Source organism: Macaca mulatta, chromosome 2 (genome assembly GCF_049350105.2).
Source record: "Macaca mulatta isolate MMU2019108-1 chromosome 2, T2T-MMU8v2.0, whole genome shotgun sequence".
Classification (NCBI taxonomy): Eukaryota; Metazoa; Chordata; class Mammalia; order Primates; family Cercopithecidae; genus Macaca; species Macaca mulatta.
The window spans coordinates 154,192,589-154,205,888 of NC_133407.1; the positions used below are offsets into that span (position 1 = coordinate 154,192,589).

The 13,300-nt window shown below is 38.9% G+C and overlaps 1 protein-coding gene across 41 annotated transcripts in view; it reads left to right on the top strand.

The window, feature by feature from the left end:
• Positions 1 to 13,300, top strand: part of TMCC1 (transmembrane and coiled-coil domain family 1) — a 255,894-nt gene that overhangs the window by 157,835 nt on the left and 84,759 nt on the right.

Genomic DNA, 13,300 nt, shown 5'->3' on the forward strand with positions numbered 1-13,300 from the left:
GATTACAGGTGTGTGCCACCACGCCCAGCTAATTTTTGTATTTTTTTCATAGAGATGGGGTTTTGCCATGTTGGCCAGATTGGTTGCTGGTCTCGAACTCCTGACCTCAGGTGATTCGCCCTCCTCAACCTCCCAAAGTGCTGGGATTACAGATGTGAGCCACCACGCCCGGCCCCCCCTCCAGCCTCTTTTATAACGCAGCAGTCACATTCATGAGGGTGAAGCCCTTATGACTTAATCACTTTCCAAAAGCCTCACCTTTTAACACTATCACATTGGGTATTAGGTTCCAACATATGAATTTTGGGGAGACATGCAGACCATAGCAGTGTGGATGATCATATGTAATTTACTTTAAGTGGTTTAGGGGTGCATATGTGTGAAGGTGAAGCAAATATGGCAAAAGGTTAGCAGTTGTTGAATATAGGTGGTAAGTATATGGCTGTTTATTATGACATCTTTTCTGTTTTTTTCAGTATATTTGAAATTTTTTATGATTAAAAGAGAAAGGGTGCTCATACTTGAATAATTGTGGCCGGGCACAGTGGCTCACGCTTGTAATCCCAGCACTTTGGGAGGCTGAGCCGGGTGGATCGTGAGGTCAGGAGTTCGAGACCAGCCTGACCAACACAGTGAAACCCTGTCTCTACTAAAAATACAAAAATTAGCTGGGCGTGATGGCGGGTGCCTGTGATCCCAGCTACTCAGGAGGCTGAGTCAGGAGAATCGCTTGAACCTGAGAGGTGGAGGTGGCAGTGAGCCAAAATCGCACCACTGCACTCCAGCCGGGGTGACAGAGCTAGACTCCGTCTCAAAAAACAAAAAGAAAGAAAGAAAAAGAATAATTGTCATTACTAGTCCAGCCTTCATTTTTTTAAAGGAGAAGTTTCATCACCATGATTCAACGGCTTAGACTTGTTTTTGCCTAGCATTGTACAACTAGCATAAAGGGATAAGTAACTAAAGTATTAAACAATTGTGTGATAAAATTATTGCCACAGTTTTCACTGTCCTGAATGACTCTACAGTGTAGCATTCTGGCAGGCTCCGTACAGGATACAGGTATGTCCTGCCAGTTGCAGATGCAGATGAGTCAGTAGAATTGATAGTTTGGCATTTGTGCCAGTAGGTACCAAGTGAACATGGTGATCACTTGCTCGTCTGCCTCACAGTCCCTGCATGAGATCCACAGCCTAAACCCAGGTGACCCGGCAGATTTTTGGGTCATTTATAAGATCAAAAAACAAATTATCTACTTTCTTTCCCAACAAGTCATATGAGAGACAGAAGAGGGTATAGAATGAGTAAAACTCCTGTTTCTACTCTGGCCAAAGTACATTACTTAAGGTCTACAGATAAGAGCAAGTCTTTTGGCTCTACTCCATGTAGACTTTTCTTTCTCTGATGTTCCAGGAGTCCCCCCAGAAGGTCAACAGGCTTCTACCATGTTCCCAGCTTTGAGTGAAATCACTGCCAGGCTGCAAGATGTGCCAAATAACCTGCTGTACTGTATTGTAGCAGATGATAGTGGGGAAAGCAGAGAGCTCATAGAGGCTGCTCCTCTCCTCACTGTCTTGAGTCATGAGACCACTACTTAGGATATAACAGAAGCTAACCTGTTTTTCACTTGCTCTTTTGCATGCAAACTTTTTAAACGTATTAGATATTCATAATCCCTGGTTCTCTTTGCTTTTTTTAAATTTTTTTAATTTTATTAAGAGTCTTGACTCTGTCGCCCAGGCTGGAGTGCAGTGGTGCAATCATAGTTCACAGCAGCCTTGAACTCCTGGGCTCAAGAGATCAAGGAGGCTACTTGGGAGGCTCCTGCCTCAGCCTCCCAAGTAGCTAGGACTACAGGTATGTGCCACAATACCTGGGTTTTTTTTCTTTTCTTTTTCTTTTTTTTGTAGAGACCGGGTTTTACTGTGTGCCAAGGCTGGTCTCAAACTCTTGCCTCGAGCGATCCTCCTGAGTCAGCTCCCAAAGTGCTGGGATTACAGGAGTGAGCCACCACACCTGGCCCCTTTTGGCTTGCTTAAACACTTTTTTGGTGAAGTGTGTATGTGTTTAGTTAACATATTGTTAGAATATTCTTTCATTACACATTTGAATGTTAACAATGTAATGTATATATGTTCTCATAGTTATTTTTCTTTCTGATTTTTGTGTTATAAAATATTTCGAACAGAGGCCAGGCGCAGTGGCTCATGCCTGTAATCCCAGCACTTTGGGAGGCTGAGGCAGGCAGATCACGATGTCAGGAGATTGAGACCAGCCTGGCTAACACAGTGAAACCTCCGTCTCTACTAAAAATATAAAAAATTAGCCAGGTATGGTGGCGGGCACCTGTAGTCCCAGCTACTTGGGAGGCTGAGGCAAGAGAATGACATGAACCCGGGAGGCGGAGCTTGCAGTGAACCAAGATCATGCCACTGCACTCTAGCCTGGGCAACAGGGCTAGACTCCGTCTCAAAAAATAAATAAATAAATAAAAATCAAATCAAATCAAACAGAAAAACAAAGAGATTAATGGGTGACTATATGCAAGAAAAATGAAAAAGAGAATAACATAAACACTTAGGCACAATTACCAAGCTTTTCAAACTTAGTACTTTTATTTTTTTGTGTACCATTCCTCAATCCATTCTGCTTCTTCAGAGACAAGTACTATCCTGAATTTAGTGTTTTTCATTAACATGTGTGTTTTATTGTTCTTTTGTGTTTTTTGAGATAGAATCTCCCTCTGTCTCCCAGGCTGGAGTGCAGTGATGCAATCACAGCTCACTGCAGCCTCTGCCTTCTGGGCTCAAGCAGTCCTCCCACCTCAGCCTCTCAAGTAGCTGGGACTACAGGCACCAGCACCAAGCCCAGCTAATTTTTATATTGTTTGTAGTGACAGGGTTTCTCCATGTTGCCCAGGCTGATCTCAAACTCTTGAGCTTAAGCAGTCTGCCCACCTCAGCCTTTCAAAGAACAAATATGTCTATGTACTTGTATTGCATATACATCTGTCCATAAAAAAGAGTTTTGTTTTACATGATTTTAAATTTTATGTAAATGATTCTCTTTTACGTTTTATGCAAGTCTATATATACAAATTTTCTTTACTATTTTCACTTGACATCATGCTTTTGAAATTATTTACATTGATACATATAGTTCTGATCTGCTTGTTACATAGTATTCTTTTTTAATGAACATACTACAGTTTGTAGGTTGATTCTCCTGTTAATGGACATATGGTTTTCAGTACTTCATTGTTTCATAAACAGTGCTACAGTGAATACTCTTGAACATGTCTTCTTATGCAAATATATGAGTTTCTCTAGTAGATACTAATTTATCTAGTACTTCCTAGGAATGGATTTACTGGGTTGTACAGTATGTTTATCTTCTGTTTAACTAGATATTGCTAAATTGCTATCCAGAGTGATTATGCTAACTTATTCCTATCAGTAGTGTGTGAAAGTTCCCATTAACCTGCATCTTCACAAATACTTAAAATTTTTGCCTGTTTGGGCCGGGCGCGGTGGCTCAAGCCTGTAATCCCAGCACTTTGGGAGGCCGAGACGGGCGGATCACGAGGTCAGGAGATCGAGACCATCCTGGCTAACACTGTGAAACCCCGTCTCTACTAAAAAATACAAAAAACTAGCCGGGCGAGGTGGCGGGCGCCTGTAGTCCCAGCTACTCGGGAGGCTGAGGCAGGAGAATGGTGTAAACCTGGGAGGCGGAGCTTGCAGTGAGCTGAGATCCGGCCACTGCACTCCAACCTGGGCGACAGAGCGAGACTCCGTCTCAAAAAAAAAAAAGAAAAAAAAAAAAATATTTTGCCTGTTTGTGGATGTGAAATGGTGCTATCTACACAGTTTCTTTCTATGTAGTGATTTGTTTACATTAGGCAAAGCTTATGATAGCCAGTGGAGCTGATTGACATCCTAGATATTTTAATTCAGGAAATATTAGTGCCTAATTATACAAACAGGTTGGTAGGCTATTCTGAATGAAACGCTGGTTGCTGGAAACACTCTGTTTTCAAGAGCACAAAATAAAAATCTTGTTTTAGGAATTCTATACAAGAATAACTTTGGGGAAATTTTTTTCCCTTAGGGCATTTCCACTTTCCAAATTTTTCCTCATTGTTCACTTTACCTCAAGTGATTCTCTTAGTTCTTCTGACTGATACCAGTCGAGGCATGAAAGAATGAAATGTCCAAACCCTTACTGACAAATTATACCTGACAGCAGAATAAACTCACATCTACTAAGAGGCTTCCATAGTTTTTATTGCTATCACTTTGATTACTCCAATAATGAAACTATTGAATCTGTTTCTTAGAAGCCAAGGTAAGAAAGCAGAGAATAGTCTGCCAGTGAACTGATAGCATCTGTTTTATAATTATCTGGTGACTTTTCTAGAGAAGATGTATAAAGTCTGTGTTATTTCATGTGCACCACGCTTAAATGATTGCTTCTTGAGTTGGATTGTACTCCAGTTATCTATTTCTGTGTAACAATTCACCTCAGAACTTAGTGGTTTAAGATGCCTGTTATGGGTAAGATGGAGCAAACACATTTCACCTGTCTTTTCTATTGAACTCAGCTAAAACACCTGGCCTAGAGCAACTATTTGAGGACTCCAAAAGGCATATCTTAAAAGTTGCATTAAGAAGGAGCAGATTTTGAAGTACTGTTGAACCAGGGTTTAATTTATTGTTCTCCTCTCTCTCATTTCCCGAGGTTTCAACTCAACACAGCCTAAAACCCCTAAGTGGATATTAATGTGGATAAGAGAACTCTAGGAGAAGGCTTCAGTTCTGGTTCAAAGAATGGGAAGGCGATATTGTAATACTAATAGAAAGTACAGAAACTTTTCCTTTTTTCCTTCTTCTTTCCTCTGTTCTCTTGTACCATGAACCTCAAGCAGTCCTGCAGTGACAGCAGATTGGGGTCTAACAAGAGCTTAAAATTCTGATTGTAGGGAACCATTCTCAGATCAGTGGAGCTGTGGTCCCAAGAGGGTGGAATTAGTCTCAGTTGCCTTTTTTCTCCCTCCTTCATCTGCTTGCCTCCAAACAAAGGCACTATTATGGAAATTGTATGGCTAAGCAGAGTAAATAACACACCAACTTTCTGACTAGGTAATGAGAAAGGGGAATCCCATTGACCTAGAAAGTACTGAGAGATTATAAGATATTTGAAAATAAACTCTTTAAATTTTATTATGAATTTTTGAGCTTATTCATGCACTCTGCATGCAGAAGTCTGACCCCAAACAGCATTCCTAGACTTTGAGAAATGAAGTAGGGATTAGACCATTGCCAAGTCCCAGACTGGCAACAGGGTGGGTGGTACATCTTTGGGACAGATCCAAAAAGCACTGCAGAGACTTTGAAAACTTAACTGCCGTTGGAGTTCTGGCTGGGGAGCAATGCAAGGATGTCCTCTCTGGCGGTTCCTATTTGTATTGAAGTTCTCGCCAGTAAAATAAATCAAGAAAAGGAAATGAAAGACATACAAATTGGAAAGAAAGAAGTAAAACAATTCCTGTTCATTGGCTACATCACTGTATATATAGAAAACCAAGGAATTCACAGAATACTCGTAGTACTAAGTGAGGTTAGCAAGGTTGCAAGTTACTATGCCAGTCTACACAAAATATTTAGAAAACAAATTTAGAAAATAAATTTCAAAAAGTTTCAAAAAGCAAAATTTGAATTTGCCACACATGAAATACTATATTGAATCCATGTGAATGAAGTGATGTATAGGCATTGCATTGGGTATTATAAATCTAGAGAATATTTAAAGCATATGGGAAGCCGGGCACAGTGACTCACGCCTGTAATCCCAGGCCTTTGGGAGGCTGAGGCAGGTGAATCGTTTGAGCTCAAGTGTTCAAGACCAGCCTGGGCAGCATGGTAAAACCCTGTCTCTACCAAAAAAAAAAAAAAAAAACGCACACACAAAACTAGCCAGGCTTGGTGACTCACGCCTGTAATCTCAGCTACTTGGGAGGCTGAGGTGGGAGGATGGCTTGAGCCAGTAAGTATGAAATTAGCTGCTGTTTAAAAAAATTTTGGGCCAGGCACGGTGGCTCATGCCTGTTTAAAAAAAAAAAAAAAGTTCCCCTAAATTCTTAATTTGCTAAGAGTTCTTATTTATTTATTTAGAGACAGAGTCTCACTCTGTCACCCAGACTGGAGTGCAATGGCACAATCTCGGTTCACAGCAACCTCTGCTTCCTGGGCTCAACTAATTATTGTGCCTCAGTCTCCCAAGTAGCTAGGATTGCAGGCATGCATCACCATGTCTGGCTAATTTTTGTATTTTTAGTAGAGACAGGGTTTCACCATGTTGGGCCAGGCTGATCTCAAACTCCTGGCCTCATGTGAGCTGCCCACCTTGGCCTCCCAAAGTGCTGGGATTACAGGTGTCAGCCACCACATCCAGCCTAATTGGCTAGGAGTTTAATAATGAGTGGCTGTTGACTTTTCTCAAATGCTTTTCCTGTATAAATTGATATCATATGGTTTTGCTTCTCTGGGCTAGTGTTGCTTACCTTACTTGGTTTTCAAATATTGAACCAGCATTGCATTCCTGATACAAACCATGCTTGGATATGGTATATTATTCTTCATATACATTGCTAGGTTTGATTTGCTAGTATGAGGGCTGTTGGTCTGCTGCCTTGTTTTGTTTTACAGATCTCCAGGTTTAATACCTGGATAATGCTGGCTTCATAAAATGAGTTCCTCCTCCTTCTGCTTTCTGGTACAGATTGTATAGAATTGATATATTTATAATGATTGTTTGGTAGAATTTAGTGAAACCACAGGGAGATTTCTTTTTCAAAATCTGTTTAATTACAAAATTTCATTTTGAAAACACTTATATAACCATTCAGGTTATCTATGTCGTCTTAGGTGATTCTGGTAGCTTGTTACTTGAGAATTTGTTCCGCTTCATCTCAACTGTTGATTTATGTACACACAGTTCTTTGTAGGCATTCCCTTTTGTCCTTTTAACACAATTCCAATCAGAAATCTCAGGAAGACCTTTTTGTAGAGACAGACAAGCTTATTCTTAAATGTATATGGAAAGGCAAAAGAACTAGAAGAGTCAACCAATACTGGAAAAGAAAAATAAAGTTATGTGAATTATTCTACCCAGCTTTTGGACTTACCATAAAGCTACAGTAATCAAGATGAGGCCATGTTGGTAAAAAGATAGACATGTAGATTAATGGAATAGAATAGAAAGTTCAGAAATAGACCCACATAAATATTGCCAGTTCATATTTCACAAAAATACAAAGGCAATTCAATGGAGAAAGGATAGTGTTTTCAAAAAGAGGTGTTGGAAAAAGTAGAAATCTGTGTGCAAAAACTTGAAACTCTCACACCGTATATAAAAATCAACACAAAATAAATCATGAATTAATATATAAAATAAACTATGAAACTTTTAGAACAACACAGGACATTTTTAATCTATGAAAGATGCTATTGAGAGAATTAAAGGGCATGCTACGTATTGGGAGGAAAATGTGTAAATCACATATCTGACGAAGGACTTATATTCAGAATACAGATGGTTCGTGATTTAAAATGGTTCAACTTAACAGTTGTTTTGACTTTACAGTGGTGCAAAAGCAATACATGTCTAGCAGAAACCATATTTTCAGTACTTGTACAACTTTTCTGTTTTTCACTATCAGTACAATAGTCAATAAATTTTCTATTTTTTATTTTATTTATTTTAAATTTTTTTTAAAAGCAGAAACAAGGTCTCACTCGTTGGCCAGGCTGGTCTTGAACTCCTGGGCTCAAGTATTCCTCGCATCTCAGCCTCCTAAAGTGCCGGGATTACAGGCATGAGCCACTGTGCCTGGCCTCATTCCTTTTTATGAAATAGGCTTTGTGTTAGATGATTTTGCCAGCTGTGGGCTAGTGTAAGCGTTCTGAGCACATTTGAGGTGGGTTAGGCTAAGCCATGATGTTCAGTAAGTTAGGTATATTAAATACACTTTCAACTTGCAATATTTTCATTTTATTATTTTTTTTTACAATGGGATTCTTGCTGTGTTGAATAGGCTGGTCTCAACCTCCTGGTCTCAAGTGACCTCCCATCTTGGCCTTCCAAAGTGCTGGGTTTATACATGTGAGCTTCTGCGCCTGGCCCATATTTTCATCTCATGGTTGATTTATTGAGACAAAAGTCAAGGAACAGCTGTATATAAAAAATTGTCAAAGCTCAACAGTTTTTTTTTAAAAAACCCTATTTAATACATGGTCAAATGTCTTAAACAGATTCTTTACCAAAGAGAATCTACAATGACAACTAAATACATTAAAAGATATTTAGCATTAGTAGCCATTAAGAAAATGCATTTAAAATCTTGATGAGGTACCACTCTTAAAATGACTAAAATAAAAAACTGACAGTTGCAAATGCTGGCAAGGTTGCAGAGAACAGTTGGAACTCTCGTACATTGCTGGTAGAAAAGGAAAATGGCAAAACTACCCTGGAAAAGTTTGGTGATTTTTTTTTTAAGTTAAACATATGCTGAGCATGTGACCCAGCAAATCCATACCTAGGTGTTTAACCTAGAAACATGAAAACTTACATTTCTATGAAATCCTCTACACTGATGTTTATAGCATCTCTATTTACAATTGCTAAAAAATGGAAACCATCCAAATGTCCTTCAATAAGTGAATGGATAAACTGTGGTATATACATACAATGAACTCAGCAATAAAAAGGAATGAACTATGATACATGCATCATTCTTTATGCATCTCCAAGGCATTGTGTTGATAAATCAGTCTCAGAAAGTTATATACTGTATGATTCTGTTTATGTGACATTCTCAGAAAGATAGACTGTAGTAAAAAAGAATGGGTTAAGGGTTAGTGGTGGGGTTAGGTGTGACTACATAAGGATATCTTTTGGAACTTCTGTGTATCCTGATTATACTGCTGGTGGTTTCATGAGTCTATGAATGTTTAAAAATTCATAGAACTGTACACATACCTAAAAAGTAAATTCTGTGGTGTTAAGAAATTTTTTAAAAACTTTGTAGCTTGCCGGGCACAGTGGCTCACGTCTGTAATCTCAGTGCTTTGGGAGGCCGAGACGGGCAGATCACAAGGTCAGGAGTTCAAGACCAGCCTGGCCAACATGGTGAAACCCCATCTCTACTAAAAATATGAACATTAGCTGGGCGTGGTGGCCGGCGCCTGTAATCCCAGCTACTTGGGAGACTGAGGCATAAGAATCGCTTGAACCCAGGAGGCGGAGGTTGCAGTGAGTCAAGATCGCGCCATTGCACTCCAGCCTAGGCGAAAGAGCAAGACTCCATCTCAGAACAACAACAACAAAAAAGTAGCTTAAAGTGACCATTTATTTGTCTTGATTCTGTCGGTTGAGCAGGCCCTTCTGGTTTGTATCAAGTTCCTTATATTAATAAACTTTGCTTTAGGTTAAACCTGTTCATCTTACCCATTTTTTATATCCCTAAATGTCCCATATAGTGTGCCTGGCACATAATAAGAATTATTGAATAAATTAATACAGAGCCCTTCTGCTTTAGGTCAAAGCAAAGTTTATTAAGTTTGCTGAGGTATTGGGATGATCAGAAAGTCCAAATAGCCTCACTCACATGCTAGCTGTTTATGTTAGCTGCTGACTCTGAGTTCAGCCGTGGCTTTTGGCCAGGGACCTTGATTACACTAGTAGGGCTTTTTTGTAGCATGGCAGCTGAGTTCCAAGGAGTGTTCAAAAAGAATAATCTCCAATTTTCAAGTACTTACCAAGTCTCTGTTTGCATAGTTGGTGATAGTATGCCATTTGCTATCACTAGTCACAGCTAGTCATCAAGCCCAAAGTCAGTATGGGAAGAAGACTATGTGGATCATCAGTACCAGGAGGGTTGGCTCATTAGGGACCTCCAAATTACTGTCAGTTGTGAGGGCTTTTGTTTATTTTGTTGTAAGAGCTTTCTCAGCTTTCCTTCAGATCTTCAGGACTATCTGTATTCCTTTAGCAAGAAACATTAAGGGACTCCATTATCTAAGAAGGAATAATTGAAGATTGCCTGTTATTTATAAAGATGTAAAATGTGATTATTTTAAACGTGTTGAAAATGTATTATTTTTCTATAAGCTTTGATGATTACAGACTTTCATATTTATAAAATGAAACCCACCAACTTCATTCTTTGTGTACCTAATCAGTTTTCCCCAGAATTCTTTCTACCATTTATTGATCCTCAGTACAGAGAAAAGGTTCCAAAAAACCTCACATAGCACTATAGACAATCTCAGAATTAATTCTGGGGCTAGAAAGAAACCTTCATTGATCATGCAGTCAAACAGCATTCCAAAGAAATAATTTGCCCAAAAAAAGCCTCCACAAATGATGTATATAGTGAAGCTATAAGGCAGGAATACCAAACCAGAAACATCTCTGCAAAGTGAGTACATTGCAGAAATTGAAGAGTTTTTGGTTTTTGTTCATTTGTTTGTTCCATTGTTTTTACACAATGGCAATATAAAAACCAGATTGGTATGACAGTGTGTGAAGTAGGAACCAGATTGTAGGAGGGTACACCTTGATTTACTAGAAAGAACAGAAATGGAGAATCAGTATACATGGATTCTAGATCTGATAGGGCCACAACTGCATCATTCACTTCTCCTTTCAAAGACTAGGGGTTTGTACTACAAAATAAGAGGCTTGGTTTGAACAGTCTTTTTTTTTTTTTTGAGACAGAGTCTCGCTCTGTCACCCAGGCTGAAGTGCAGTGGCACCATCTCTCAGCTCACCGCAACCTCTACTGCCTGAGTTCAAGCAGTTCTCCTGCCTCAGCCTCCCAAATAGCTGAGATTGCAGGTGCGTGCCACCTCACCCGGCTACTTTTTGTATTTTTAATAGAGACAGGGTTTTACCATGTTGGCCAGGCTGGTCTCAAACTCTTGACCTCAGGTGATCCGCCCACCTCGCCCTCCTAAAGTGCTGGGATTACAGGTGTGAGCCATCACGCCCAGCCTTCACATCCCTGGGAGACTTGAGGTATTAGAATCTCTAATGGAGAGGTATACTTTTTAAAAAGTAGAGCCCATATAATTCTTGTTTTAAAACTATAAACTATAGACAGTAAAGCACAATAAAATATTCCAGCGTGGCAGGAATGCATAGCTAGACTGTAGAGTGAGACAGTATTGTAGAAGATGTAAAGTTTTTGTTTTTTTTGTTTTAATGTCGAGAAATAGTAGCCTAGAGAACGCAGATGATCTCAAAAGTCAATAGAGGGCAAGAACCTGTTCATCTTATTCATTTTTGTATCCCTAAATGCCCCATGTAGTGTGCCTGGTATAGTAAGAATTACTGAATAAATTAATATGAAGCCCTTCTACTTAGAAAATTTTTCTCAGACATTGAGGAGAGTAATTTAGAGCTGCAAAAGTTTCACTCCGTTGTTAGTCCTACCTCTCCTCTACAGATAAGGTATGACTGACTCTTTTTGTTCCATATTAATGCCTATTCGCTTTTGGCCTAAAGTCTGTACCTGTATGTACAGGTAGATACAGGTACCTGTCTGTACCTATATAGATTTACATAATTTATCAGATGCTCCCTTCTGTTCCTATCCTGGTTCATAGAATGAAATCAAAACATTAGTTGTATCTCCTACCTTTGACAGTAGACTAAAACCCATACTCCAAAGGACTGTTTACTGCTTTCCCAGACTTTTCTCTTGGCCTTGTGTTAAGATGTTGCTAACAAAGAAGCTCAGTACTAAAAAATTTAGTACAGTTGTTTCTTCTCAATTGGTAATAACCACCATTCTGGGCACTGTTTCTTGTGCATCCTAAAACTAAGGAATCAAAATTTCCTTTGATAGTGTAAGTATAACAAAAAAAAATTAATGTTCAAAGTAGATTACTCGTTCAGAGGTTCTTATAAAATGACCTAAAAAAAAGTTCATTAATATAGGAAACTTGCCTATCCAGTCTTTCCAAATTACCTGCTTTGAAACAATCCAGTAATGATTTTTTTTTATTTTCTTTTTTCTATTTCTATAATGACTTTTTTCTATTTCTTTTTTCTATTTACTTTAAAAAATAAGATGCTGTGTTTTGTTTTTATTGAAGTAAAATTCATAAAGAATGAGAAAATTGTATTAGAAATTGTACAATTTGGCTGGGCACAGTGGCTCACGTCTGTAATCCCAACACTCTGGGAGGCCAAGGAAAGAGGATCATTTGTCAGGAGTTTGAGACCAGCCTGGCGTGGTGGCACACACCTGTAATTCCAGCTACCTGGGAGGCTGAGGCAGGAAAATCACCTGAGCCCAGGAGGCGGAGGTTGCGGTGAGCTGAGATCATGCCATTGCACTCCAGCCTGGACGGCAGAGCAAAACCCTGGCTCAAAAAGAAAAAAAAACGAAATTGTATCATTATCTTTAGGTTTTTGGGTACAAACGTAGATCCTCAAAAACTTTATTGGAAATTTGGAAATCTGTAAATAAGTTATATTATCTCCTTTCAAAATCCATTATTAGTAAGTTAATATTTATAAAAACAAAGCTAGTGCATCTTGAAGAAAAAAGTTTTTATTTCTTTATTCCTTATCCCACTGAACTATTGAAGAACTTCTTATAGATTTACCTTCCCATTAGTGCTGTAGTACAGTTTTGTTTTATCTGCATTGTCTTGTGTTTCCTGGCTAAGTTTTACTTGTTATAAAGCTATTGGGTCACTTTTGGTCTAGAATAGAACTTTCGTAATATAAGGGACACCGTAAAATGTAAAGGAATATCTGCATTGCCTTGTTTTCTCTTGTTAGAAAAGTCATGTTCTGGCTCCTTTTTTAATGCCCCTCTTCTTTGGAGGAAGAATTTCTAAAGGCACACATTCTTGAACTAAAAAGAAATGATGATGTATATTAGGTTTGCCTTTTGGGCACATGTGAAAAATGAGGTTATTCACACCTTCAGTTCTGGCATATATCCATTATCAAAAAAGTACTTCCAGAATAGTCTCCCTGTTCCATAGTAAAGTCACAGAGGTGGTTTGGAGTTCTTCAGCTAGGTCGCAGTGTCCAGGAACAGATCAGATCAGAATCAGTATGTTGTTTATGATACAGATCAAATTAACCAATGATTCTTCCAGTTTTCTCCTTCCTGTTTATTTCTTCCAGACACAAAATAGGTTCAAGGAGAAAAGTTTTTCTACCATTAAACTTTTGAGCTGCCTGTGTTTGGGATTCAAAGTATTTTGGGTGCTTATTG